A 26,524-nucleotide genomic window follows, 5' to 3' on the forward strand; every position below is an offset into this window, starting at 1 on the left:
CTAAACAGCATAATGCAGGCTCTGGCAATGGGTGCCTTGGCTTTGTCACCTCATGGCAGATGGTAATGAAGGGAGCACATGTTGGGGGAGAGATCACATCTTGAAACAGGAAGCTGGAGAGACTAGGATCCCACAATCCCATCTAAGTTTCCAGTGGCTTAAGGTTCTCTCACTAAGCCCCACCTCTTAAAGGTCTCACCATCACACTTGAGGACCAAGATTACCACACGTGAAACTTGGGGGGACAAACTACATTGAAATAGTAGCAAATCCATGTTTATTGAATGTATGGTTTGTGATTGCACATCTCTGTGGGGTTGTTTGTTCAGTCCCTTTCTCCCCTATTAGATTATGAGTACCACAAAGACAGGACAATTTTTCACACTCTTGAATGTCCAGTACCTAGGACATTATCTGACATGTAGCATGAGCTCAAAGCAACTGGTATTGTTGAATGGATGAATAAGAAGAGTGGATGAATAAGACTCACACCTGAGGCCAGAGTAACACAGGGCATCAGCAGAGGGCAAGTATGGCCACCAGCGTGTAGAACCTCCAAGGGCCATTGGCAAAGAGGCAGCACCATGGAGAGAAACACAGACAGGGACAGAAACACAGCAGCTGACAAGGGTCAGCCAGGTGACAAGGACACAAGCCAGTTGAAGAGACACATTTGCAGAAAAGGAACTTACCTGACAGGTTCTCACATTCTCCACATCTAGATTATACACATGGAAATGCTCATATCTAATTCTCTAAGCATGTCATAGGGCACGAGTTTTAACCCCAGTTAACAGATGTGAAAACTGAGGCTCAAAAATATTTGGAAACCACCCAAGGTCACAGAATGAGCAAACGGAGTCTAGACTCAAGCCTAGGTCAGTACACCTCCAAAGACTATCCTCATTCTCTACAGTCTGCCTCCCAGGGAAACAAAAAGGAAACGAAAAAACCCTACAAAGGTTGACTCGAAAGACAAATGGTTCTGGCTGATGGCTGCTCCGCCAGGACTCTTCTGCACGGATGCTTACTTGGCTCAGCTCTCCCAGCCTATTTTCTGAGCCTCTGATATTTAAACTTGACACTTACTGCTTTTTATGAAGTTTGATTTCAGCTATATTCTTTGAAGATTGCTGTTGGGACTCCCCTGAGAAGCCCTTCTCCCAGCGTAAAAGGGATTTTTCCCTTCTCCCTCTACTCACAAACCAAGCTTTCGGATCCTGTCCTCTGAACGCACAGAAGTTTATTTGTGCTCCTCCAGGGAATGACCCCAGATGGAACATCCTGAAATGGGCCCAGTCTCTCCAAAGGGCTGTTCAGGTTTGTATTTCCAAAATTTCTAAAAAAAAAAAATGCCTATTTTTCCCCCCAGCATTTCTACTAGAGAGTGTTGATCCCAAGAACATAATAAGATAGATGTGTAGAGGTGTCAGATCAAAGACTTTTATTGGTAGAAGTGTTTATAATAGTGAAAAAATGGGGAAAACCCCAAATAGACAAGAGCAGGACTGGTAAAATAAATGGAGGTGTTTCTATAAATGTTATACAATGTCATCATTAAAAATGACAATTTAGACTTTTACTGATGATGAAAAATGTTCAGCGTGAGAAAAGCTAGACTCAGAAGCAAGGTGCATAATATAATTTCATTTCTGTTAAAATACAGATTTATTTTCAACTAGATGTATTAGAGGTTGCTATCTACCAAATGCTACGTTAAGAGCTGAGGATGCAGTATTGAACAAACTGAGTATTGTTTATCAGGGTATCACCAATCCATTGACCATTCTCTGGTGATGTATTAGTCTGCTTTCCATCACCATAAAGAAATCTCTGACGTAAGCAACTTATAGAGAAAAACATTTTATTTATGCTCAGAATTTTGGAGGCTCCAGTTCAAGGTCAGGCAGATCCATTTGGACTCATTATTTTGGTCCTCCGGCAGGGCACTCTAGAATGCAAGATCAGGGAGTGAGTTTCAGAGCAAACTGATCACCTCATGGCCAGAAAGCAAAAGAGAAAGAAGCAGAGCCTGAGATCCTACAATCCCTGTCAAGGGCACGTCCGCATTGGCCTGAGGATCTCCCGCTAGGCCCTACTTCCTGCAGGTTGCCTGTCTTAGTTACTTTCTTATTTCTGGGACAAAATACTCAACAGCCACCAGTTAAAAGAGGAGAAGTTTATTTTGGCTCACAGTCTGTAGAGGTTTCTGTCCAGAGTCGGATGGCCCAGCAGAGGGGCATCACAGAGAAGAAACTGTTCATGGCCTGGCCAGCAGGAAGCATGGAAAGATGAAGGGAACAGGAAGGATGTATCCTGTTCCAGGTCTCACCCATAGTGAACCCTGTCTTCCCAGCACGCCCAACATCACACCCAGCTATAAACCCATCGGTGGACTAATCCAGTACCACACACCCATGATCCAATATCACATATCATGATTCATCACCTCACAGAAGGCCCACCTACAAGCACCTGAGACTTTGGGGAAACATCTAGATATAAGCTACAACATCCCCCCACCTCCCGACAGCACCAACCAGGTGACCAATCCTTTGGCACATGGGCCTTTGGGTGACACTTACCTGAGCCACAGCAGTTGGTGATCACTTAGGTCAGTGACTCAAACCCTGAGCTCCAGTTTCCTCATCCATTAAAAAAGAGCGCATCATTGTGACTACAATTAATCACAATACATATATTATATACTTGAAAATTGTTAAGAGACATTTCAAGAATTCTCACCACAAAATGATAAATCTGTGCAGCAGTGCATATATTAAATAGCTTAGTTTATTCATCATTCTGCAATGTACACATTATCAAAACATCCTTGTAAATATCATAAATAGACATAATTTTTACTTGTCAATTAAAAATATTTTTAAAATATAATAACAGTAATGCACAGAGATATAGTAAGATCAACCATGTGTGAAACTGGTGTAAGAATACAAGGGTCAGAAAACATAAATATGTTTATCACACCAAAGACTAATTCCTACCATTCCCAATATCCCAGGGAGTTCTGTGATTCTACATAATACCCCAAGGCTGCAACTCAAGTTCTAATCTCAACACAGCCATAAATATCTGTGACATCCAGGGTAAAGGAAATCACCACGTCCAGTCACTTCAGCCAGTTGGTTAGTCATTAAACAAACACTCAGGAGCACCGACTCTGTGCCTTACCAGAGCCTGTAAGTCTCTACATCTCTAGTCCCTGACAACTCCCTTACCCTCTGCTCCTACCACGCACTCCCCCATCGTGCCACTGGCCTTCTTGCGGTTCCTCCAACATACCACATCTGCTCCCATCTCAGGCACGGATTTGCTCTTCTTGTTTTTTCTGCCTGCAGCACTCCTGATGGAGCACTGGATCCTTCTGCCTTCCTGGCCTCAGTTTGAATGTCTCCCCTCAGAAAGGCTCAGAGCCTCCTAGGGGATCCTTCGCCTCCCACTCATCACTCCACTTTATTGCCTTAGTAATTACCACTATCTGATACAATCGAATTCATTTTCTTCTTTATTATCTGTCTTCCCTACTACAGCATAAACTCCATGAGAGCAGGGACCTCATTCGTGCAGTGCTCTCTTAAAACTGCCTGTCATATAGTGGGTGTTTGTTTAATAAATCTTCATCAGATGGATGAGCGAGTGGATGGATGGGTGAAAGGATGTGCCTGGCACTGTGCTAAAGCAGGGGCACCACAGTGAGCAAGGCTCACGTAATCTTTTGTGATCATCACCTTCAGATGCCTCGTTTCTCAGTCCCCCAAAAGGTAATTATCCCTGGCCCTGTCTTGCCTGAGAAGTCTTTGGAGTTATGACACCAGCTTTCAGCTAAACGTGCACAATCCCTATTAGGTTTTTTCTCCAGGACTGTCCTCTCCCAGAGTGCTGAGTAATTATCCTTTAGAATTCACAATGGCTCCAAATTTTGATTAAATGCTGTCCTGGCTTTTAAAATTCCAGGCCAGACTCTTAGGCTATGCTATGCTATGGCCTTACAATGCAGAGACGGACGGAGACAGACCTTACCCCCCTCTTACTTTGCAGCCATTTCCTTGAGTATTTTGATCTGGACAAGAAGTATGACATTATTGATTGGCTCTGCCCTACTCACCAACTGCCTCATCTGCAAGAGCCAGGATCTTTATGGCTTCAATAATTTCCCAGAGTGCAGAGAACTCTTTTATATTTCTGCTTGGCACTTTGCAATTCTGTAAATTTTTTATGGACTCAGAGGTTAAATCTCATCCCTCGCTCCTAGTTTCTTTGGGATGTCTGCTTGTGCTCTAAGAAAGAGCTTGACCTTTCTGTGCCTAATGATGTCCCGCCCCCACTATTATATTTAGAGGGAGGGAAGAGGAGAGGAGAGGAGAGGAGAGGAGGGAGGGAAGGGGGGGGGACTCTTTATGTTTTATACTTGTTATTGAAAAGGGGGGAAAAAAGAAATCTCGGAAAGAAAAGTTTAGTGATTTCCCTAAAATAATACAGCCATAATTAGGAAACATTTTCTGTTCCTTGGGTGATCATTGGTGCCATTTCCTCCTCCTGGGTATAAGGTAATATTGCCCTTCTCTGCCCTCATAAGGCACATGCCTTGCTATGGACAATGGTGCTATGTGCATGGGTGTGTGTTTCATCATGTCCAGAGGGAAGTCTTCAAGAGCTTGTGCACAACTGATCTATCATGTCTTCCCACACCTAGCTGGTGAAGGTTCCATCTACCTCTAACCACTAATGAGGACAGTGGTCCAAGAATGACATGTAATGTGAGCAAGAAATCAGTCTTTCTCATTGGGTGCCAGAATTAAACCCAGGGCCTCTGCACTGTACTACATTCTCAGCCCTTTCTTATTTTGAGTCACAGTCTTGCTAAGTCACTAAGTTGCCCAGGCTGGGCTTGAAGTTGTGATCCTCCTGCCTTAGCCTGCCAGAGTACTGGAATAACAGGCATGCACCACCATACTTAGCTTTGAGAAATTTGTCACTTTAAGTACTAAGATTCAGGGATGCTCTTACCACAGCATAACCTCCCTCATCCTAACTAATAGAACCTCCAATTCCAGAGCCTCCCAGACAAGATGATTTCAAAATCTGGAGAAGATGATTTTGGTCAGCTGACCTGGTAGTCTAGAGCACAAAGAGAAAGCTTGAAAGCAGCAGTTGCTTTAGCATTAAAGATTTTCTATTTGTGTTAGTCAGCTTTTAGTCATTGTGACAAAACACCTGAGAGAAACAATTTAAAAGGACAGAAGTTTATTTTGGTTCATTGTTTCAGAGATTCTGGACCTCTGTCACTGGGCTGTTCTGAGGCCATGGTGAAGCAGAATAGCATGGTAGGGAGGATGTGGTGGAGCAAAGTTGCTTGACTCATGGTAACCAGGAGCAGAGAGAGAGAGAGAGAGAGACAGAGAAAGCTAATAAAGTATATTCTTCAAGGCCACAGCCCCATCAGTAACCTACTTCCTTTTCCCCACCTTGTAAAGTTCCACCACCTACCAACAGCCCATTAACTTATGTATCCATCAATGAGTGACTCAGTTCATGTCAGAGCCACATGATCCAGTCACCTCCAGAAGACTCCACCCTTGAACACTGCTGTACTGGGGTCTAAGCCTTCAACCTAGAGCTTTTGGGGGATATTTAATATCCAAACCATAAAAAGCTATAATTTTGCTTGGAATGAGAATTGACAAAGCTATGAAACAAGTGTATAAGTTCAATTCAACTCAGACAATATTCAAATTGCTTCAAAACTTGACTCTAAGCTTCTTTTCCGGCCTCAAATCTCTAAGTCCCCCTTCCCATTGCACCCTATGCTTTCACTTCAGTAACTTCTTTCCCCATTCACATCTGTCCTTTATTCAACTGCACCTTCATTCATTCAACAAATACACATTTGGTTCCTGGTGTGTGCAAATACACAATGGATGTCGAAGTATCTCAAACTGTTATATGCGCTTCTCATTCTCTGAATGTCCTTGCCACTGCTCTGCAGCTGAATTTTCAACATAGCGAACTTTATTCATGTTGAAAGGCCAGATCAAAACCCTTCCTAGTAGGGAGGCATTTCTGACTACTCTTCACCCCCAAACACATTTGCCTTCCTCTTTCCCTGTGTTTATGACATTTCGCCTGTATTTCATTTACCTACTGAGCACACACTATTATAATGGTTCACATGTTTATGTCTTTTGCTAGATTGTGCACTCTTGGAAGACAGGGATCATTTCTCAGTCATCTCTGAAGCTTTATGTTTGGCTTGTCATCTATGCCTAGGAAATGCTGGATAAATGAATGGATAAATGGTATGATTCAATGTTGCTGTTCTTTCTGGTTCTGCTTCCAAACTCCAGCATCTGAGCTCTCCATAGGGGAAATGGTCCCACCTAGGGCCCCAGAGACCCAGCTGAGGTGGATGGTTAGGTAAGTGTTTAATCTACACCCACAACTGGGTTGGTTGATGTGGATGGGTAGCTCTTCAACATCTCTGTGTCCATGTGGCTTCATGGATCTGATAATATGTCTGCTTGACTGAAGATCACCCAGATTGGCTTGATGAGGGGAGCAAGTGCCACTTAGTGAGTAGGAATTACCTTCTTATAGGCCCCAGAACATCACTATGGCCAGTGGAGATGTCCTCCTTCTGGTTGCATTCCAGACATAATAAATCCTACAGACCCTCATTGGCCCACAGCTTGGCTTTTGATGGTGGAACATAATAAGGTGCAAGCTGTCTAGCAATCTCTGTCATTTGTCCAAAATATTAGAACCATGGATCTGCCCAAGTCAGGTGAGCCTTCTGATGGCCGCCTGCCCCCTCCATGACCCTCCTTTTCATGCTCACGTCTGTACAAAAGCTAAGCTTTCTGTGTTGGCTTTCTCAACCACATTTGACATGATCCATATTTTCCACTTTAAATATTTATAGGAAACTTGGAAGGAAAACATTCTCTTTTCAAGCGGCCTTCTAATTTCACTTAACAGTGAAGGTCAGAGCAGTGAATGTTCCGCAAAGGAATTTATCTCCTTATTTTCAGCAGAATTAAGGACAGAAAATTGAGATTTATTTTACCCAACTTCAACATCCATACACTTCCCCCACTGCCAATTATTTCAATGGCATGTTAAGGAGGAAAAGAGCTGCGAAATTGCTTCCTATAAATTTGTGATATTTTTCTGATGATAAAAAATATACAAGTCATCTGCAATCATTTCGAAGTATAGATAAAAGTGTATAGCAGGGAATACAGGTCACATATAACCCACCACTTAGAAGTAATGGTTATTAACAATTTGGTGTCTAATATTTTAGATTTTTCTTCCAAAATGGGATTATATAGAATAGGATTATATTATGCATGGCATTTTGCATTATTCTTTTTCTGATTATAACTACATCATAGAGATCTTTCTTTTGAATGCGTGTATCACTTACACCATAATTTTTAATAGCTGCATGAAATTCAGTTGTACAAGAAATAATCAATTCCCTGTCACAGGAAAATTTAGCTTGTTTTCTGTTGTTCATCTCAAAAAATAATTTAAAGGCTTGGAGACTCCCTCTGAAGACAAGTGCGCTTACTCTTCCTTTCATATATATTTCTTGATACAGAATTGCTGGGTCAAAGGATATGAGTCTCTTAAAGGCTTTTTGTGCATATCACCACAAAGAAAGACAGGGGCGAGTTTGGTTTTGCAATCAATATGTGACACTGTCTAGTTCCTTCCACCCAGTCCTTGGCATTAGCAATCTTTAAATTTTTGACAATCTGCCAGCAGAAAACAAACTTATTGCACTACTCTTATTTCAATCTCTTTCAACGATATTAAGTTTAAATATTAATTAAACATTTGTATTTTTCTTTTGTGAATGTGCATAGATATCACGTTCATTTTTTTCCATTGGAATAATTTGATGTGCTTCCATTTTTAAATGTAAAAGAAACAGATGCCACAACTACTCATTTCAATGCACCTTTTGTCCTCTAGGCTTGTTTTTTTGCTGTACAGATTTTAAATTTTGTGGAATAAAATCCACTCATATTTTCCTTGGTGGTTTCTGACTCTGATTTCAAACTTGTAAAGGCCTTCCTTTCTCCAAGGAGAACAGAAATTACACGCACATAGTCTAACAGAAAGGTGAATTTGTTTACTTTTACATAAATATTTAAACACAATATTTATTATAATATATAAAGTACAAGGTAGGAATCTAACTTTATTTTTATGTAAGGTTAATTCATTTATCCTATACCCTTTAATGCATGATTCAACCTACTCACTGATTAAAATGCCACCCTTAAAAAAACTTACTTTTATGTTTATGTCAGATAGATAAACTTTCATTGACAGATTTCTTCTTTTATTTTTTATTGTTTGCCTTTTTCCTGAAAAAAAATCTCCAAATATTTTCAAGTATAAATTCTTTGGAATGAATTTTAGAATCTCATGAGGTAATAAAAAAAATCTGTTAATATTTTACTACATGTTGCATAGTATTTATTTAATTTACATAAATTGCCAGGAATATAATTTTGAAAACATGGTTTTCACTTATTAATTTCTTGTATTCTTCAACAAAAAATTATAATTTCACATAACAGCATAAATATGTTTTAGTAGCTTATATTTAGGTAATTTATATTTTTATTGTGTGGTTTAATTTTTATTTTATTATTGATTTCTACTGACCTGTAGAAAAGCTGTTGAAGTTTTTTGCATGTGCGTTTATTTTGTACTTGTAATTATTTTTGAGGATGATTATTTGGCAGTTGAAGCCATCTTTGTACTTCATACTTATTTGGTTACATTACAAATAGGTGTAAATTATTCAGACTCATAAAGATATCCTCTGGGTATAAGAGCAGCTATGTGGCTCAGAAAGCCCACCAACAATAGTTACATTAGTTTAGTTTTTTAAAATGTTCTGTATTTTATGATGCTTTGACATTGTAAGACCTTGATGACTGTGGATAACAAGCTATCTTTCCAATGGCTGTCATCTCCTGACACCTAACTACACTACACCTAATAACACAGCTTGCATTTAAAAAAAATAGTTTTAATGGAGCATCAGGGATAGACAGCCTTCTGTAGGAAGAAGAGTCTGGGCTCTGGAGTCAGACAGTCCTGGAGTTAAATTAAACCAATTTGTTGGCTGTGACTTTAGATAAGCACCTTCTCTGATATTCTCTCAGTAAGAGGTGGGTAATCAAAGAAGCAGAATGGTTTGCAGAAGTTCACCAGGTGGTGGGTGGCTGGGCTGGGATTCAAACCCACCTCAGTGTGAGGTGTAAACCCATGGCTTGTGCCTAAACCTAGACCATGTTGTCTTTCATCTCACTGTGATATGTGAGGCGCCTTCAGGAACCCAGCTACCACGCTGAGTTCCTGACCTCATCATCCAAGTGTAAGTCTAGGGTTTAGATGTGGAAGAGAAGACAGGGAACTCTTTTTGCTAGCTGACACTCACCATTCCCATTGCTTCTGGCATGTTGGATTCTTACTGAACTCTAGAGCAAGATGTCCTTACATACGCAGGGACACACCATCGTGAGCAGGCAGGGGAGCAGCTTCCAGGGTGGTCACCTAGATTAAAGCACCTCCTCTGGGGATGGGGGTATTGCTCAGTGGCTGAGCACTTGACTAGAACACATGAGGCCCTGGGTTCCACCCTTAATACCATGGGGAAGAGACACTCCTTCTGTGAATTCCAAGCAGCACCAAGAACCACAGCCTTCCCTGTGGCTTTCTCAGGTGCCCATAGAAGGAGGAACTCATGTAGGTTCTTCTTGACACAAACTGTCAGTGTACTTCTTGCCATGGTTTAAAGTGCACAATAAAATTTACTTTATTAAAAAAAGAAAATGAAATTAGAAGAAAAAAATTTATAATCACAAATTCACATTAACTTCACAGAGGGCTATGAGGAAGGAACAGTCATTATTTCCATTTCACAGGTGAGCAAACTGATTTTGAGAAATCAATCTTACTCTAGATCAAACATTTGAGTTATTTTTTCATTGCTGGGACAAAAACCCTGGCACCCAAGAGTTAAAGGAGGAAATCTTTTTTTTGGCTCACAGTTTGTAGAGGTTCCAATCCATAGTCAGCTGGCTCCAAGGCAGGGCAGCATGGCAGTGGAGAAATAATTCCTGGTGTGGCAGGGAGAAAGCAGCCAAACAGGGAGCCTTCTCTGTCCTTTTATTCCACACAGGCTACAAGCCTATTGGTTGGCACCACCCAAGATGGGCCTTCCCAATATCCACACCCAGAGCTATGCGAAACCAATCAGTGGACCAATTTAGTTATCACACATCCTTAATCCATATTACACACCCTAGATCCAGGCACTTCCAAAAATCCCCCTGTATGAACTCATGAGGCTTTGGAGGGACATCTAGATATAAGCCATAACACCATATATCTAAGAAGAGGTAGAGTTAGGATTTGCACCTGCATCTGTCTGACTTTCTACCACCTGGCTCTGCTGCCTCCCTCTTGATAGGCTCTGTACCCATTCATAGACCACCATTAACTTTTTCTGATTGCCTATTTGTTGGTGACCTTCTTAGTCCAACAAGGGGTCTTTGAATATTCCTAACAGAGCAGGTGGCACATGACAAGTGCTTGCTTTCTATTTTAACCAGTACCATCAGTTGCTCTCCTGTTTGCCCAAGATAGCTGTGGGTGTGTCCCATGATGCACTGGGTGTGTGAGTTCAAAAGAGTTTATGATGGACTTAAAGAAACATGTAATAATGTCCAACACAGTGAATTCTGCTGATGAAATCTTCCCATCCATTCCCCATGGGAAATACCTAAGAGGAAACACATTCCTATTTACCGGTGAGGGCAACATATACTTGTGTAGAAACATGTTGCCATATAATCACAATCCAGTGTCCCACATCCTCATTAGGCAGGCAGGTGTTCAAGGGGGCCAAACCAGGCCTTTTTATACTAGGTCAGCTGTGTTGCTCACTTCATTAGGGAGCACAGTGACACCTTGTTCTGTCCACTCACACCCATATTCTCTAGGAGGCACTGGGGCCTAAGTCGCTATTAGATCCAGACAATGCCAAATGCCTGCCCCAAGGCTCCAATTTGCTGCCCTGCAGTCTGGAGTACATCATACTCCCAGGGAGACTGTAACAATAGCACTCAGGAGGGAGCAGGAAAAGAAAATCCCTCTGATGAAATGTTATGCATTAACGGGAGGAAAACATCTGGTCCGGAAGCCAAGGACCCCAAAGCCTTTGGTTGATGTGTAACTTCAGAGAGCTCTTAGTCATCATAGACACTTCCACCAAATCACATCACAAAGGCCATTGCTGCGTGCTAAGGACACTGGGTCCAGAGCCTACAGAGCATACACTGGAGCAGATTAACAGGACAAAGAGGGACTTCCTGTACCAAGGCACCGGGCTCATTTGCATGGATTACCACTTACTAAATGAAGTCATTTCCTCTTAGTCAAAGGTGCCCAGAGTGAGCAGGACACCACAGGGCAAGGAGACAGGAGAAGGGGTGAGTTTCGTCTAATGACTTGGTTTGGGGCTCTCTGAGGAACAAAAATTCTTTAGTTTTGACAGTAGTGCACATCACTTAGATGTGGTTTGGACTGGACCATTGGGATAGCCTGGCAAAGCCTCAAAAGCACTGTTTCTTTATTAGCAGGTAACTGTACCCCAGTCATCTTTGAGTTCATCCCACAGCTCTCCCCAGTGCTGCTCTCCCCACCCTCCCTGCACCTGTGCTCTATTAAATCCTTCAGTCTATCTGTTATAGTTTGGATCTAAAATGCCCCCCAAAAGTCAGCTCATGGATTTTGGGAAGTAATCACATCATGAAGGCATTAAGCCATTGATGAGTTCCTAAGTGGGCTATTAGGAGGTGACACCAAGTTGAAGGGCGGAGGTCATGGGAGCATAATTTTCGGGGCTATGTCTTGTTCCTGGCCACTTTCTGTATGGGTTCCTTTCTTTCTGCTTCCTGTCTGGCATGAGGTGAGAAGCATTCTCACATAACACCTTTCTCTTGTGATGTTTCTTTCTTGGAACCAGCCAACCATGAACTGAAACCTCTGAAACCATGAGCCAGAAAAAACCTTTCCTCATTTTAGACTGCTTATTGTGGGTGTTTTGTCACAGTGGCAAAAGGCCGACTAATACACCACCCATGAGTGGCAGCCATGAAGAAGCAGCGCAACACAGGGATTAAGGGCAAAGGTGACCTGCACTACATCACTCTGCCACCTGCTCTCCATGTGACCTGTAAGACAAAGTGGGCTGAACAGTGGCTTCCAAAGATAGTAGGATCTCATCCCTAGAACCTCTGAAGGTTGCCTTATATAGCAATGTTTTGGCAGATGTGATTAAGAATCTTCTTAATCTTCTTAAGATCTTCTCAGATTGTCTGGATGGGCCCTAACGCCCAGCATCAGTGTTCTTCCAAAGGAAACAGAAGGACATCTGACATAGGCACAGACAGACAAGGAGGAGGCAATGTGAACGTGAAAGCAGAGATACAATGAGGCAGCCATGAGCTAAGAGATACCAGCAGCTACCAGATGCAGAGAAGGCACAGGAAGAATTCTCACCTGGAGCGCCTGGGGGGAGCATGGCCTGCCAATACCTTAAATATATTTTTGTTATTCTAAGCCTCCAATTTTGTCTAATAGCTTCAAGAAACCAATATGTGAAGGTTATAATATTTCCTGCCACGAGGGCAGTTTTAAGAATCCAATGATTCATCATGTGAAAGCATTTGCAACACTGCCTGGCACTTGGGAAGTGCTATAAGAAGCCTTTACCAAGCCGAGCATGGTGGTGCGTGCCTGTAATCCCAGCACTCGGGAGGCTGAGGCAGGAGGATTGCCATGAGTTCCAGGCCAGATGGGCTACATAGTGAGTTCAAAGTCAGCCTGAGTTATAGAGCAAGACCCTGTCTCAAACAAAACAAAACAAAACAAAAGAAGAGAAGTCTTCACCACGTAGACACTGACACTATTAATCTTTAAACAAAGGAAGAAACTGAGTCTCAGGGAGACCCATGTGATATCAAAAATAAACCCCAATGCTACATTTTCTCTTGCTTGAGAGCAAGCCTAGAGGCCTGAGCCCTAGCAGGTGCCTGCTAGGGTGTTCCCTGGCATATCTGCCCAAGTTCTCCTGGGAATGAGGTTCCAGAAGCTAAGGGTCAAATTAAAGCCACATGGTCAGACTCAAAGACTGGGCTAGAAGCCAGGGTGTGGACACAGTTCCATCCTCCTGCTTCCTCTCTCTGGTCAGCCAGACTTCAGGCAGGTACTTCCCTCTTTCTCGGTCACCCACAACTGCCATCCACATCTGGGGCCATAACAATAGAAATAATAAATAACAAGTCTCATTTACTCTCACCTGCAGTGTGCCAGCATTTGAACTAAATGCTTTAGACATTTCTTGTATGCTTAATTATTGTACCCACCCTACAGATGGGATATGAAGTGCAATTGGGTAGTCACATGGCCAAGCTTGAGTGGAATTCAAATCCAGGTCCATCCTACCCCAAGTTCTTATGTTCACCAATCGTCCCCAGCAGAACAGCTTCCTATGCAGCAGGGACCTTGCTAGAGACTTCCATGTACTCTATTCCTGAATCCTATTGGGATCCCTGTCTTCCAGGTGAAGACACTGCCCAAGGTCACCCAGAGATCCAGCGGCTAAAGCAGGACTTGAACTCCCATCTCTGACTTGGAGCCCTATCTTAGCCTCTGCCTGGTGTCTTTCTCCTCCATTGTGGTTTAGACTCATGTGCAGGCATCTTGGCGGCTCACAGTAGCAGAGAACACCAAATCCACTCCCCATCTGCCTTCTCCCATCACATCCGAGGAGGCTGGCTAATAGTAAGCCATAAACATGGAGTGCACACAGTATTTCTAACCTATGTTGACATTAGCTAACTCCTTGAATCATGCAGGCTGTATGTCATCGGCAGGAACACCAGGAGATTTACAGCAAAGAGCAAGTAAGGACACTTCCTCCTCAGGCAGCAGAGTTTCTCCTTCATTGTGATCACAGATGCAGCTAGTGGTGACCAACTCCATAGGAAATGATTGCTGTAGCCTCCATCCAACCCCACTATAGGGAGGATTTCTATAGGGAGGATTCCCCTGGGTTGGATTATGGGACTCTCTTCTATGGAGCCCTGAATTTCTGCTTGGTGACTGAAGCTTCCCTTAACCTTTCCTACAGCTCTGTCTTTCCCAGTTAAGACATGGGCATCTGGAGGGCATGTGGCTGGGTCTTCTTTCTCTTATACCAGGAGAGCAGCACTGATAAAAACAAAGGGGGTCACCTGCCAGCTCACTGAGCACATACTGTGTGCAAGAGTTTGTATCCCCCTTTCTCCTTTCATTCTCACTGCAACCCTGAGGAGTGGGTACTAAGATCCTCACCTACAGTTCCAAGTCCTTTGGAGCATGTTGCAGAAGATGATGAAGATGCGAACAATAATAGTGCTAATTGGCACTGACCCTCATTCTCCACCACAGACTGGCACAAGAGATCTCTTTAGGCATCAACTCATCAGTTCTTGCAACAAGTCATGAGATGGCACACTTAGGTTAGGTATCAGTAGGTATTAGGATTCCCACTTTACAGATGGGAAAACTGAGGCCCAGGAGAATTAAATAAGGTCACACATCTGGTAACTGGAACAGACAGGGGTCAAACTCAGGTGATTTAGTATTTTGTGCCGGCTGATTTTCTAAAGTTTTATTGGAACCCCGCCATGCCTGTTAGTTTACTTATTGTCCATGTTGAGAGCTACTTGCCTGTACAAAAGCAAGGTGAGTAGTTGGAACAAAGACCATGTGTCCTGCAAAGCCTAAACTATTTCTATGCGAACCTTCACGGGAAAAGTCTGCCAATCCCTGGTCTAGCTCCAGAACTTGTGCTGTGAGAAAGCCCCATGTCACTCCCTTCAGAATGCCTCCCCTAAGCTTGGATGGACAGGTGGAACACTAGTCTAGTCCTCAGCACCAGATGTTTCTCCATTGAGGTCCCCACTCTTGTACTCTTCTCTCTGTGACACATCACGTTCTTCGTCTATAACCTTAATGGTATGGTTTGAATATGGCTTGGGTGTCTCCCAAGGGTGCATTATGAGTTGAGGCTTCCTCTGCGGGGTAGTCCTGTTGGGAAGTGGTAGAACCTTTGGGAGGTGGGGCTAACTGGGAGGTCCTGAGGTCATGGAGGGTGTGCCCTTGGAAGGTAGCTCTCATGAGACCCCTTAAGCTCTTGGGAGAGAATGTTATAAAAGGAGCAAGCCTCTCTGCTCATGGTTCAAGATGCTATCATTTGCTTGCTCCTACACACATTCCTGCCATTGCTATCTGCCATCTGCCATCCACCGTAAGGTTCCCACCAATACTGAACTAATGTGGGATCATGCCTTTGAACCTCCAAAACTGTGAGCTAAATAAATCTCCTTTTCTTCATAAGCACCCTGCCTCTGGAGTATGTTGTTATGATAACAAAAAGCTCATGAATACACTTACAGATAACCAATTCTTTCCAAGGAGAGTGTGTGCAGATTATATGAGATGCCATAATAAAATGCTAGGCAAACAGCAGGTGCATTACAAGAGCCCAGAACTCACCAATAGCCCAGGTAAGTGGAGACTTCCTTTATCTCCCTTACATCCCAATGGAAGAGAAGTGCCAGCTCCATCCTCTACCTCCAGCAGAGAAATAACACCTGTTATTCCACTGAAGTGCAAAATGGTTCCTATCTATTTCACATTTGCAAGTCATTATCAATATGCTGCTTCAGCTTGGCAGGTGCAAAGAGAATATGCCAATCTCCAGCACAGCCAGCTGCCTTCTTGGTGGGCAAAGAAGAGAAGGAGCAGGAGGAGGAGGAGGAGGAAGAAGAGGAGGAGAAGAAGGATGAGGAGGAGAAGCATTTGTCATAGAGTCAAAGTCCAGTACCTCTCTGGACAACTGGAGGCCTCTCAACCCTTCCAGCCTCTTGGTATCCGCTTGGTATGCCCCATCTCCAAGGTGGACGAGGAGCCATTTAGCACGTGCAGATGGACTTCCAAGAATCCCACGAGCTGACTGTTTCCAGAGAATTCTTAACACTGGAAGCTCTACATAGGACAAGAAGACCTGGAATCTGCCTGAAAGAACCTGAAAGAACCCTCCCCTGCTTCTCTCTGAAATTCTGGGGATGAGGGAGACAGAGGGAGCTTTATCAGATGGGCTCCCCTGACTAGACTCCCAGGAGCATTCCCAAGAGCCCAGTAATGATCAATTGCAACCGCTTACATTTATTAAATGTATACCACTCAACACTCAAAATAACACAGCAAGGAAGGTCTCCATTTTACTAAAGAGGATACTGAGGCAGGTGCCGGAACCACTGAGCTAGGATACTGAAGCACAGAAAGGTAGAAGCTGCAGGTCACTAGCAAGAGAGAAGGCATGGTCTGGCAGAAGGAATACACTCTGGAGTCAGATGGATTCCAACTTAAATCCAAGCAACCTTAAAAAAAAAACAAACCTCATTTCACTTAGCCTTAATTTCCTCATCTATATACCAATGTTTATTTTATTGGGCTACTGTGAGAATGAAGTGAAATATGTGAACTCCAATGTAGTGTTAGGGATTAGAGTAATGCCAGAAATTATTATTGTTGTGTTTTGTGTAGATACTAGTTTTGTTTGGCATAACTAGTACCTTACTCTTTAGATTTAGAGATATATTTATTTTTTTCCTTTGAAGAACCAGAGTTTCCCATTCTCAGATGGTTGAGGGTAGAAAAAAGACTGACTTCTAACTGCCACCCACTTACACCAGAAGGGCCAAGGGTAAACTCACCCCATAGTTGCTGGGTCTTGGTAAAATCCAGTCATGCAATCCATACTGGACCCAAGCTCCAGACTAGAGGTTATTGGTTGAAATATTGGGAAAGAAATAGTTTTCTTCCATTTAAATTGCTATACTGGGAAACTAAGCCTGACGCTACTGTGGCCCACCAGGATGAAGCAACACAGAGAAAATTCTAAACCACAGAGGAGGAAGGGATTAGATTTATATCTAAGTCACATCATTTACATTTTTTTAAATCCAGGCTGATGTGAAGAGGGAACTTGGACCTCTCAGTCAAAAGTCAATTCGTCCTGTCTGCTTAACCCAGTTTGGATACAGATTGTTTTATTCCAACAGAGCCTTGATTGGTGTGTCTTCTCAGGTGGGCATTCTTAAGGGACACATGGGGCCAGGACTCAAGACTTACCTTTGTGACTCTCCATCAAATCCCAATCTCTTTTCCTTTTCATCACATCGTCACTTTCCTCTTCTGTTTGGAATCATTTTCTCTTGTTATTCCGATTCATTTTCCCACATCTCTGAGAGTGGGTGGCCCATGCCTCTGTCTGCTTGGTCCACATGCTCTGCAGGTAACAAGAGAATCAAGATCGAATCCACTGCACTTGCTTCAAGGAAGGATCAGCCAGCCTCCCTACAGGGAATGATGCTCACATAGCTTTGCAGAAATGAAGCCAGGCACCCAGAAGGCACGTTGACGGGAGTGTGTGGCAGACAGTGTTTCCAGTGTGAATATTCCCTTGGTCTCGCTAACTGCTGTGTTCTTCTCCTTTTGGGAGAGAAGTATATTTGCTCTCTTCATATTGCTACAATATCTACTACAGTTTGAATTTCTATGTCTCTCCAAAATTTATCTATTAAAATCCTAATCCCCAAAGAGATGGTATTAGGAAGTGGGACCTTTAGGAGGTGATCAGACATGACAGCGCAGCTTCCATGAGTGAGATTAGTGAGTGTCCTTACAAAAGAGGCACCAGAGAACTCCCTTGCTTTTTCTGCCACATGAGGTTACAGTGAGGAGCCAGCTGTCTGTAAACCAGGAAAGGGACCCTCACAAGATACCAAATCTGCCAGCGCCTTAATATTCAACTTCCTAGGCTGCAGAGAACTGTGAGAAATTAACTTCTGTCGTTTATAAGCTATCCAGTCTACGGTACTCGGTTACAGCAGGCCCCAAAGACTAACAGTGATGGCGAAGCTTTTGGAGATGAGGGTCCAAACTGTAACCCCAAACCCACTAATTTATCACAAAGTGCCAACACTGCAATTAAATCTGAATACTGAGGTTTTCATTTAGAAAAAATAACTCATACGCTGAAATATTTTGGTCTCAAATGAAAAACAAATAACACATGTGTCACAGGTTTTCCACCAATGAACTAAGATATCGTCTTCAAACTGGAGCAGTGGAAACAGAATGCTTATTGGTTGCTTAGAGACTAACGTTTACAAGAATGTAAACAAATGAATGTACAAGAATGTGAACTAACTGAGGGATGAGCTACTAATAACAAAGATGCCACCTCTTTCAGGAAGCCTTCTAGGATGACTTTCTGCTTACTAAGACTAGGCACCTACTATGCACCCCTCCTTTTATATTAGCCTCTTTCTTAGCATTTATAATACCATCATGTAGTTGCCAATTAGTATATTCATATCCAGAGTGTAGCTCCTTATAAACAGGCTATGTCTTATTAACCTTTGTATCTCAGTGGTCTAGTGCATGGAATGGTGAATCTGAAACAGATAACTTCACATCTTCATCCCCAGAACCTGTGAATATTACCCTATATCCAAAAAGAATCAGATTAAGTATATTGAGAAGAAAAATTTATCATGGATTATCCAGATGGACCATAATATGATCACATGAGTCCTTGTAAGGGGGACACAAGTCAAGGATGCCAACAAACAGCAGAAGCTGAAAGAAGCAAAGAATGAGTTTTTCCCTACATTCTGCAGAGGGAGCACAGCCCTGCTGACACCCTGATTTCAGACTTCTACTCCACAGCACCATGAGAACCTAAATTTCCATTGTTTGAAGTCATCTGATTTGCTGCAGTATGTTAGAAACTAAAACAAGTGTTTTGCACAAGGCTCAGCAATGAGAGTCAAGGAGGCCATGTAGATTTCATCACACTCAGCTAATTCAGATTGACTGGTAATGCCTAGTGAATGATGGTGCTGAAAAACTGGGTCTGATCTCCTCAGGAGGAAAAAGGGCAATTGATTAGTGATGTCTGCCACATATTAAGAGATGAGTGACCATGAAGATACTCATGCCATAAAGATACTCTATAACGATACTAAATTGCCTAGATAGTCAAGAATCTGAACATAGCTCAGTTCCAAATATTCTGAGACACTGGGAAACTCTAGTAGAGATGAAGAACCCAGATCCCCTCCCCTCTCAAGGCCTGTGGGGGGAGAAGGAAGAGACCTGCACAATTATTAAATCCACACCTCTCTCACCCATTTGCATCTCCACTTCGGGCAAGCTGAGCAGTCCTAGGAATGCCTTGCGTGAAAGAATCCAGCTCTTTGACCAGGAAAAGCCCTGGGCTGCCCAGTAGTTTTTCTTGATGTGTGTGTGTGGCGGGGGGAGACCTTGGTGATGATGATTTCAGCTGCAAGTAACAGAATTCAGAACTTGAACTGGCTTCTATGATTGGGAAACATGACATCACACTTACAGTCACTGCACTGAAATTCGGCCTTGGGAGTGGCTGATTCAGCCAAGGCAATGTTATGGAGGGCCCAGGTTCTTTCTGGCTCTTCTCACGGTCAGACTCAGGGTTGAGGTCATCTTCAGATTGATATTACTTTACTTTCACATGACAAGCATGTGTGGGAAAAAGAGAGATCACTTCTTCCCGTCACTCTCATTTAGGAGCTGTAAGCCTGTACGTCCCAGAAGTTCCTAGTGGATTTGCCTTCACGTTCTATTGACTCCTTTGGAGTCACATGCTCATTCTGAACCATCCTCTGATTGAGGAGTGAGATTACTGATGGACCAATCAGATTCATCCTTGTGCTGGGACTGAGTTTAGCCTCGGGAAGCTAATTAAAAGCAGAATCAGTGCAGAAGGATAAGGAGGATGCTGGGGTGAGACCCAATAGCCCTCACTGCAGAAAAGTAGAAGTCACAAATTTGGATTAGATATCTTGGAGAAATTCTCAGTGCCTTTCAAGACAAGACACCCCGCCTCACACTAATCTAAACACCTTCTTCTCTCGGCAGAGCCACCATAATGGCCTCCTCTGTTCCACCCCACACTCCCTCGACTCCCTAACCCATTCTTTACTGACATCAGGAGTCACGCTGTTCAGATGCACATCTGACCTTGCCTAACAGCCCTCCATGGCTCCCACTGCTCTTACGATAAAGCCCTACTCTCATCACCAGCTGGAGTGGCCCTGCATGACCTGACTCCTGCGACCTCCATCATCATCAGCTCTAGCTTTGGGCTTGAACTTTGCTCCTTCCACTGCTCTGAACCTTGAAAAAGCTGGCACCCTTCTTGGCGATTTCACATAGGCCATTCTCTCTGCCAGTCCACTGTCTGCTCTGCACACTCTCTCATGAGCGTAATCTTTTTAGGTCTCAAGTTAGTCCGCTTCATATATGGCATCTGCTGTCACAGCACTCTCTCCTTCATCATGTTTGTTGCAATTGTAATTAGGAAGCTTTTGTGTAATTAACTAGCATCCATATCCCCTTGCTAAATTGCAATCACCGTGAGAACAGAGACTAGGCTGGTTGTTCTTCTTTACTGTTCCACCAGAACCTAGCATGCAGTAGGTGCTCAATAAATGATACAATTATTCAGGACTTTTGGGGTTGTTTTTTAGAAAATAATTTACTATATTATTACTATTTAGAATTAGTTATTCAGAATAAAATTCTCTATATTATTTAGAATATAATTTCAGCTACTATATGAGTGAACCAGAGTACAGAGGCTTAACAAACTAAAGGATTATTCCCCTGCCATGTAATGGCCTTTGATGTAAGCACCCTGGACTGATATGGCAGCTGCCTGATGTGAGGGGCCAGTACCTTTGAGCTTGCTGCTCTACTGTCCCGTGGATGCTGTCCTCATTTTTATGCTACAAGTTTATCACCATGTCAATGTCACTGTCAGCAGGAAGGGAGAAAAGGCAAATGGGTAGGAGAATACCCACCTTCCATTTAAGGGTACAACTCAGAAATGACACAGCTTTCTGCTTTTGTCCTATTGGCCAGAACTTAGTCACATTATCACCCAGGAAATATAGCCTTCACTTGGGGTAACTATGTGAGCAGCTCAAAATCATTGGTATATGATAGAAAAGGAAAATATCTCTTAGGTAAGAATCATTACTACCTTGAACAAAGGTAGGCAGTTTATTTCTCCACACCAACCCTAAAACACTGGCTAACTATCAAACTTCACAAGGGGCAGAGCACTCCTGCTTCAGGAACAAGGAGAACTAGGACACTCTCTCCCTCCGTCTTCATCTCAGCTCCTCTTTTCTTGTCACTACTTTCTCAATGTGACAGCTGCTAAATTATACATCTCACAAAGCCCATATTTGGAGCGAGCCTGGCCTCTCTCTCCATTCCTGGGGAAGTCCAAAGCCCACTTTAGAATAAGCAACTGTGGCCAGGGAGACAGAGCCCTATGAGAACATTCTACTAAAACTAAGCAGACAGGAAGACAGATTGGGTGAATGAATAAATAAATCTGAACATCAGCGGCTAATCTTTCATATGTCAACTCCTGGAAGGCCAAAGTCCATGATGATACCTCCATGCAACTCTTCCTGTCTTCCCAGATGCTAGGACCATTCAATGAACATCTATTGAGAGAGAGTTAAAGGACCAATATTTCACATTAATCTCAGTAGCATGAAGGTGATCAATGGACTGACTATGTGGCGAGCCTGACAGTGGGAAAACTTAGCAAATGTGCAAAGAAAAGGTGACAGAGAACCTGGAAAAGCCCCATGGCTGCTGTTTGCTGAGACAGCGATGTGTGTTGATCTGGCAGAAGATCCTCAAAGTGCAGTAAGGGCAGCATGTGCTAATTGAGGCCAGAAATCGTCTTCATTACCACCATGTTTCTGTTATTCTTCACATCTAAATGAGACCCAGTGGGGTAAGCTTGGAACATGATTATCAGGGATTTTGCAAGGTGGCTCATTAACATAATTCTTCTAATTAAAAACCAAAGAAGCTCTTGTTGAAAATTTTCCACTAAATATTACAGGGCTATAATTCTTGCATCATTAGGTGGCCACTCTGCATTCTCATTTCAGACCTCCCCCTGTGACCTCTGAGAGACCCAGCTTGGAGGCCTTTTTTTTTTTTTTTTTTGCATTTAACAAATATTTGTGGGGTGCCTGTGTGTTAAGTACTGAGTTAGGTGTCGATGGTGTGGAGGTGCAAGACAGTCCTTGCCTTAAGAAGCTCACAGTCTAATAAAAGTGGCAGACAGATATACAATGGCAATGCAAAAGATACATGAGGTGACGTGTGTGCATCCGTGTGTGTGTGTGTGAGAGAGAGAGAGAGAGAAAGACAGAGTACTGTGTGAGAGAGGGAGAAAGAGAGAGAACCTGAGCAAGGCGGAGGTGTTTGAGGAAAATTTAACGGCATCTCAGTTCAGTGGAGGGAGTGGAGAGGGGGAAGAAGCTCAGGGAAATCTTTCTGAATAAGGCAATCCATTACTTATTTTGATAATCTGAAGCCAAAGATAGGAAGAAGAAAGGTCTTTCAGACTGGAGAGCAACAGCTACGAAAGACTAGAGACATTAAGAGAGGATGGAAAGTCCATGAACCTGCAGGGAGGTGAGTACGTCTCAGTAAAGAGAGAGAATGGGGAAGTGGACAGACATCTCACATTCATGGGGGGGCTCAGACCACAGCATGCCTTGGAAACCACGGTAGGGAGGCATTTTTAAACCCTAAAGAAGAGGGAGAGTAAGGGGTGAGGCAAGACCTAGGTCAAAGCCACTTCATCATTTGATGCCTGGAGAGTAACCTCCCAGCCAAGGCGCCCTCCTCTTCTTCTAGAAATGTTTCCACCTCATGTCAGCCCTCACCATCTTAATGTGACCCTATCAGAGGAACCAGGCTACAATTTGACTTTGCTTGCTGGCCACATTTGTTGGATTAGAGGGAGACCATCTTAGTAATGGACTAATTGGGCTTCAGGGATGTTCCATGCAAAGATGGGGTCAAAATGTTGTAAGTGTTCCACAGGAATGAGAGAGTCTTTGACTTTCACAGCCTGCCAGAGTGTATTAATCAAGTTACCAGAAAATCAAAACAGCCAAGAGAAAGAAAGAAAGAGAAAAGAGAAGAGAAAAGGAAAGGAAAGGAAAGGAAAGGAAAAAGGAAAGGAAAGGAAAGGAAAGGAAAGGAAAGGAAAGGAAAAAGAGAGGGAATTTATCATCAGAGTTGGTTAAGGCATTTATGGAGGACACAAGGATCCATGATCTGCTCTCTGCAAGCCGGAGAACCGAGAAAGTGTGCTTCAGACTGAGTCCAGAGGCCTGAGAACCTGGAGCTCTGGTGTCTGAGGGTAGGAGATGGGGTTCCAGTTCCAGAAAAGAGAAGCTTTGCCCTTCTGGGCCCTCCAGGATTCAGATGGTGCTCACCCTATTGATGAGGGTGGGTCTTCTTCACTCAGCCCACTGATTCAATTGCCAATCTCTTTGAGAAATACCTCGTGGACAGATCCCCCTGCCAAATGTTCTACCAGCTCTCTGGGTACCCCTTAACCTCGTCAAGTTGACATATAAAACTAATCACGGAAGGCTGGTCCAAACCCTCATTTCCTTGAGACACATGTTGGTGCTTCTAGGGATGGGGGGTGACTTTCCTAGGATCACGCAGTGATCCTAGTGGGCTCCAGGCCCACAGTGCTCCCACTTGCTTGAGCAGGGTTTTCCAAAGCATAAGCCACCTTGCAAAGAAAGGTCCAAATTTTCTGCTAGCTTTCACATTATTTCAGACCCACTATACCTCACTTATTTTTGTCTAACATGATACAGTATCTAACTTGTGAGAAATGGTGAGATGGACTATAATAAATGTATTGTTTAAGCGAAGAAAGTTGACAGGAATATAAATACAAGGCATGATATATAAAGCTCCACACATCCCAGCAGCCTCGTTTATTAAAATCTTGCCATGCTAAATTTACAAAGCATGTTTGTGTCTATCTATGTTCTCATAAAATACCACTTATGCTGTTGCTCAGATGTACCCCTCCCAGATTTTACTGTTAGCTGACCTTTTCTCCCTGCAAACCTCAAGGACAGACTAATGTCTGCCAGGGTCTGAGCAGTTAAGGATGTTCGGGGGAGGATTGGGATTTGAATGAAACTGAAGACATAATGGTCTAGTCAAGATTAAGATGAGGGTCAAGATGGGATTTCTCATAGAAAGAGCTGTCTGGGTTCTTCACAGCATTAAGTATCCAGTTAATTAACTCTGAGCCAGACCTGAAATGAACAACAGTCATGTAGTCATATATCTCATTAATATTTATTAAATACTTACTATGTTCTAAGTATGAGCAAGACGGAAGTGAATTATCCACAGCTCTTGCCTGTAAAGTACTCACGACAAAATGCATAAATGCACAATAATAATACATATGACACAAATGCACACACACACAATGGTACCTCGGTTCAGGAACTTAATTTGTTTTATGATTTTGGGGAAGAAGGCTGCATTTATGTTTGTGTGGGGGAAGGCGGCCATGGTTGTGTTTGTCACCTGATGTGGACTTTGTGAATGGAAGTAAAATTTTGTTGCATGCTTTTGTTTAGGAACCAAATTGTTTGTGAGCAGAAGTGTTCACGAACTGAGGCACAAATATATAGAGTCCACCAAAAAAAAATGTAGACACACTTCAGACAAAGAAAAACTTGTATAAATGTTTTAATACTAAATTTATTGAGACATCATGAGATCAATACAAGTTACCTTTGCCCTCTAGAGTTGCAAGAGCTGCTCAAAGTGGCGGCCATGAGCTCGCAGACATTCACTAGCACAGTGAGCTGCTGCCTGGGTAACCTGGCCACTGAGATTGCTGTGCGTGCATTTTCAGTTTCTTCTTCAAGGGCCGACAGTGGAGTGGGTTTTCGGCGCTATATGGCATCCTCTGGAGTCCCACTGCTGAAGATGCTGAAGAAAACATCACGGGTTTTTTTCCCCTAAAGTGTGTGTACGTTTTTTTGATAAGTGGTACCAGTGATTGGGAAGGCATATAGCCATAATGGCTAAAGATCTTGCTGGGGCAGACACTGAATGATCATTGTGCCACTATCTTGTATTTTCACATGAATCTCCTCTTCACATTTGGGGAAAATGAAGCTCAGAGAGGCAAAGGGACTTGCCTGAGTCAGTTAAACGAAGCCAGCAGTACTGGGATCTGAACTCAGACCTGCTGGATTCTAAAGACTGCATTTTATGCTCTGGTTCCTTTCACCCTGACCTTTCCAGATGCATTCAGGGTCCCTGCAGAGACTCAGTACCAGATAATAGCTAATATACACCATGGCCCCTTGCTCACCTGCTTCCACCTGCTACTTCTTGTCCTTCTCTCCCACTCCCTAGAGGGACACTCTCAGGACTTCTCTTTTACATTGCTCCTGCCCTTGCTGGGGTCTATTCATAGGCTGCTGCCTGCACACCACACTCCCTGTGCTTCTTGTGATGGAATCTGATATTAAGCTTTCTCTTTCCACCTTCAGGTAGAGCCAATCCGATTCACATCACCCAGGCCCAGCAAGCTGCAGCCCAGTGCCCAGTTCATGTGATCCATCCTTGCCCAAACGCAGTGATCTGTGGAGGTTTGGGAGGTTTACTGGGAAAGAGGTGTCCTTTGTCTGCTGGGATTGCTAAGGAGATGGGTTACAGATCTGAAGCTGCCCATAGTCATTCCTGCCTCCTTGGGAAGAGCTTACTAGAGAATGAAGTCAGCACAGACAGCATAGAGCCAAGAGGTGGAGAGAAATGCATGCCTGAGTATTCTGTAGCACTGGATCCAGTTACAGCCATGACTGGCCTATCATGGACTTTCAAGGGGCATGAGGCTGGAGGTGCCCTATGTATCTCGTCCTCAGCTGAGTCAGGTTCCTGCCATCTCAGTCAAGAACCCTAAGGAATATACCCAGCAACCCTATCTCTGAATTCCTAGAGGCCGGAGCTAAGACCTGGGGAAAATCCACCCTGTCGTCCAGGTCCTAAGGTCCCTACCAACCAAGCAGCTCCCCAACTGGGCAGCAAGCCAGGGAGGACGGAAGGGGTCTCAGTCTCCGTCACTCCCTCGGTGTAACTGGGAGGGAAAAGTTGAGAAATGGTGTGAGGGGAAGAATACTTCACAACATTGGAGATTTTGGAACCGGTTCCCCAATACAAGCTCCTGGAAGACAGGCGCATGGTGAAAAGCTGGGCATCTTGCCTTGGAACAAAGAAAACGCCCTCACTTTATGCTACTAAATGAAAAAGAAGTGTATTTGAAATCATATATGAAGGATGATTTCAACCACGAGAAGACAACAAAGGGGAAAAGTGGGGTGGAGTTGCAAAACACAGTGTTAACTACAAAAAAGGGAAGAAAATGAAATGAGATCAA

At 43.3% G+C, this 26,524-nt stretch overlaps 1 long non-coding RNA gene across 1 annotated transcript; it reads right to left on the reverse strand.

Moving 5' to 3' along the window:
* Nucleotides 1-1,883: 1,883 nt before the first annotated feature.
* LOC110344211 (uncharacterized) lies at nucleotides 1,884-17,453 on the reverse strand. Its single transcript, XR_002386641.2, has 3 exons — nucleotides 17,296-17,453; nucleotides 2,586-2,677; nucleotides 1,884-1,951 (listed from the first exon to the last, which is right to left on the reverse strand). It is a non-coding gene; the product is annotated as an uncharacterized LOC110344211 (long non-coding RNA).
* Between the last annotated feature and the right edge of the window lie 9,071 nt (nucleotides 17,454-26,524).

Source organism: Heterocephalus glaber, unplaced genomic scaffold, assembly GCF_053883595.1.
Source record: "Heterocephalus glaber isolate CG9 unplaced genomic scaffold, H.glaber_assembly_v1.0 deba00000943, whole genome shotgun sequence".
Taxonomy (NCBI): domain Eukaryota; kingdom Metazoa; phylum Chordata; class Mammalia; order Rodentia; family Bathyergidae; genus Heterocephalus; species Heterocephalus glaber.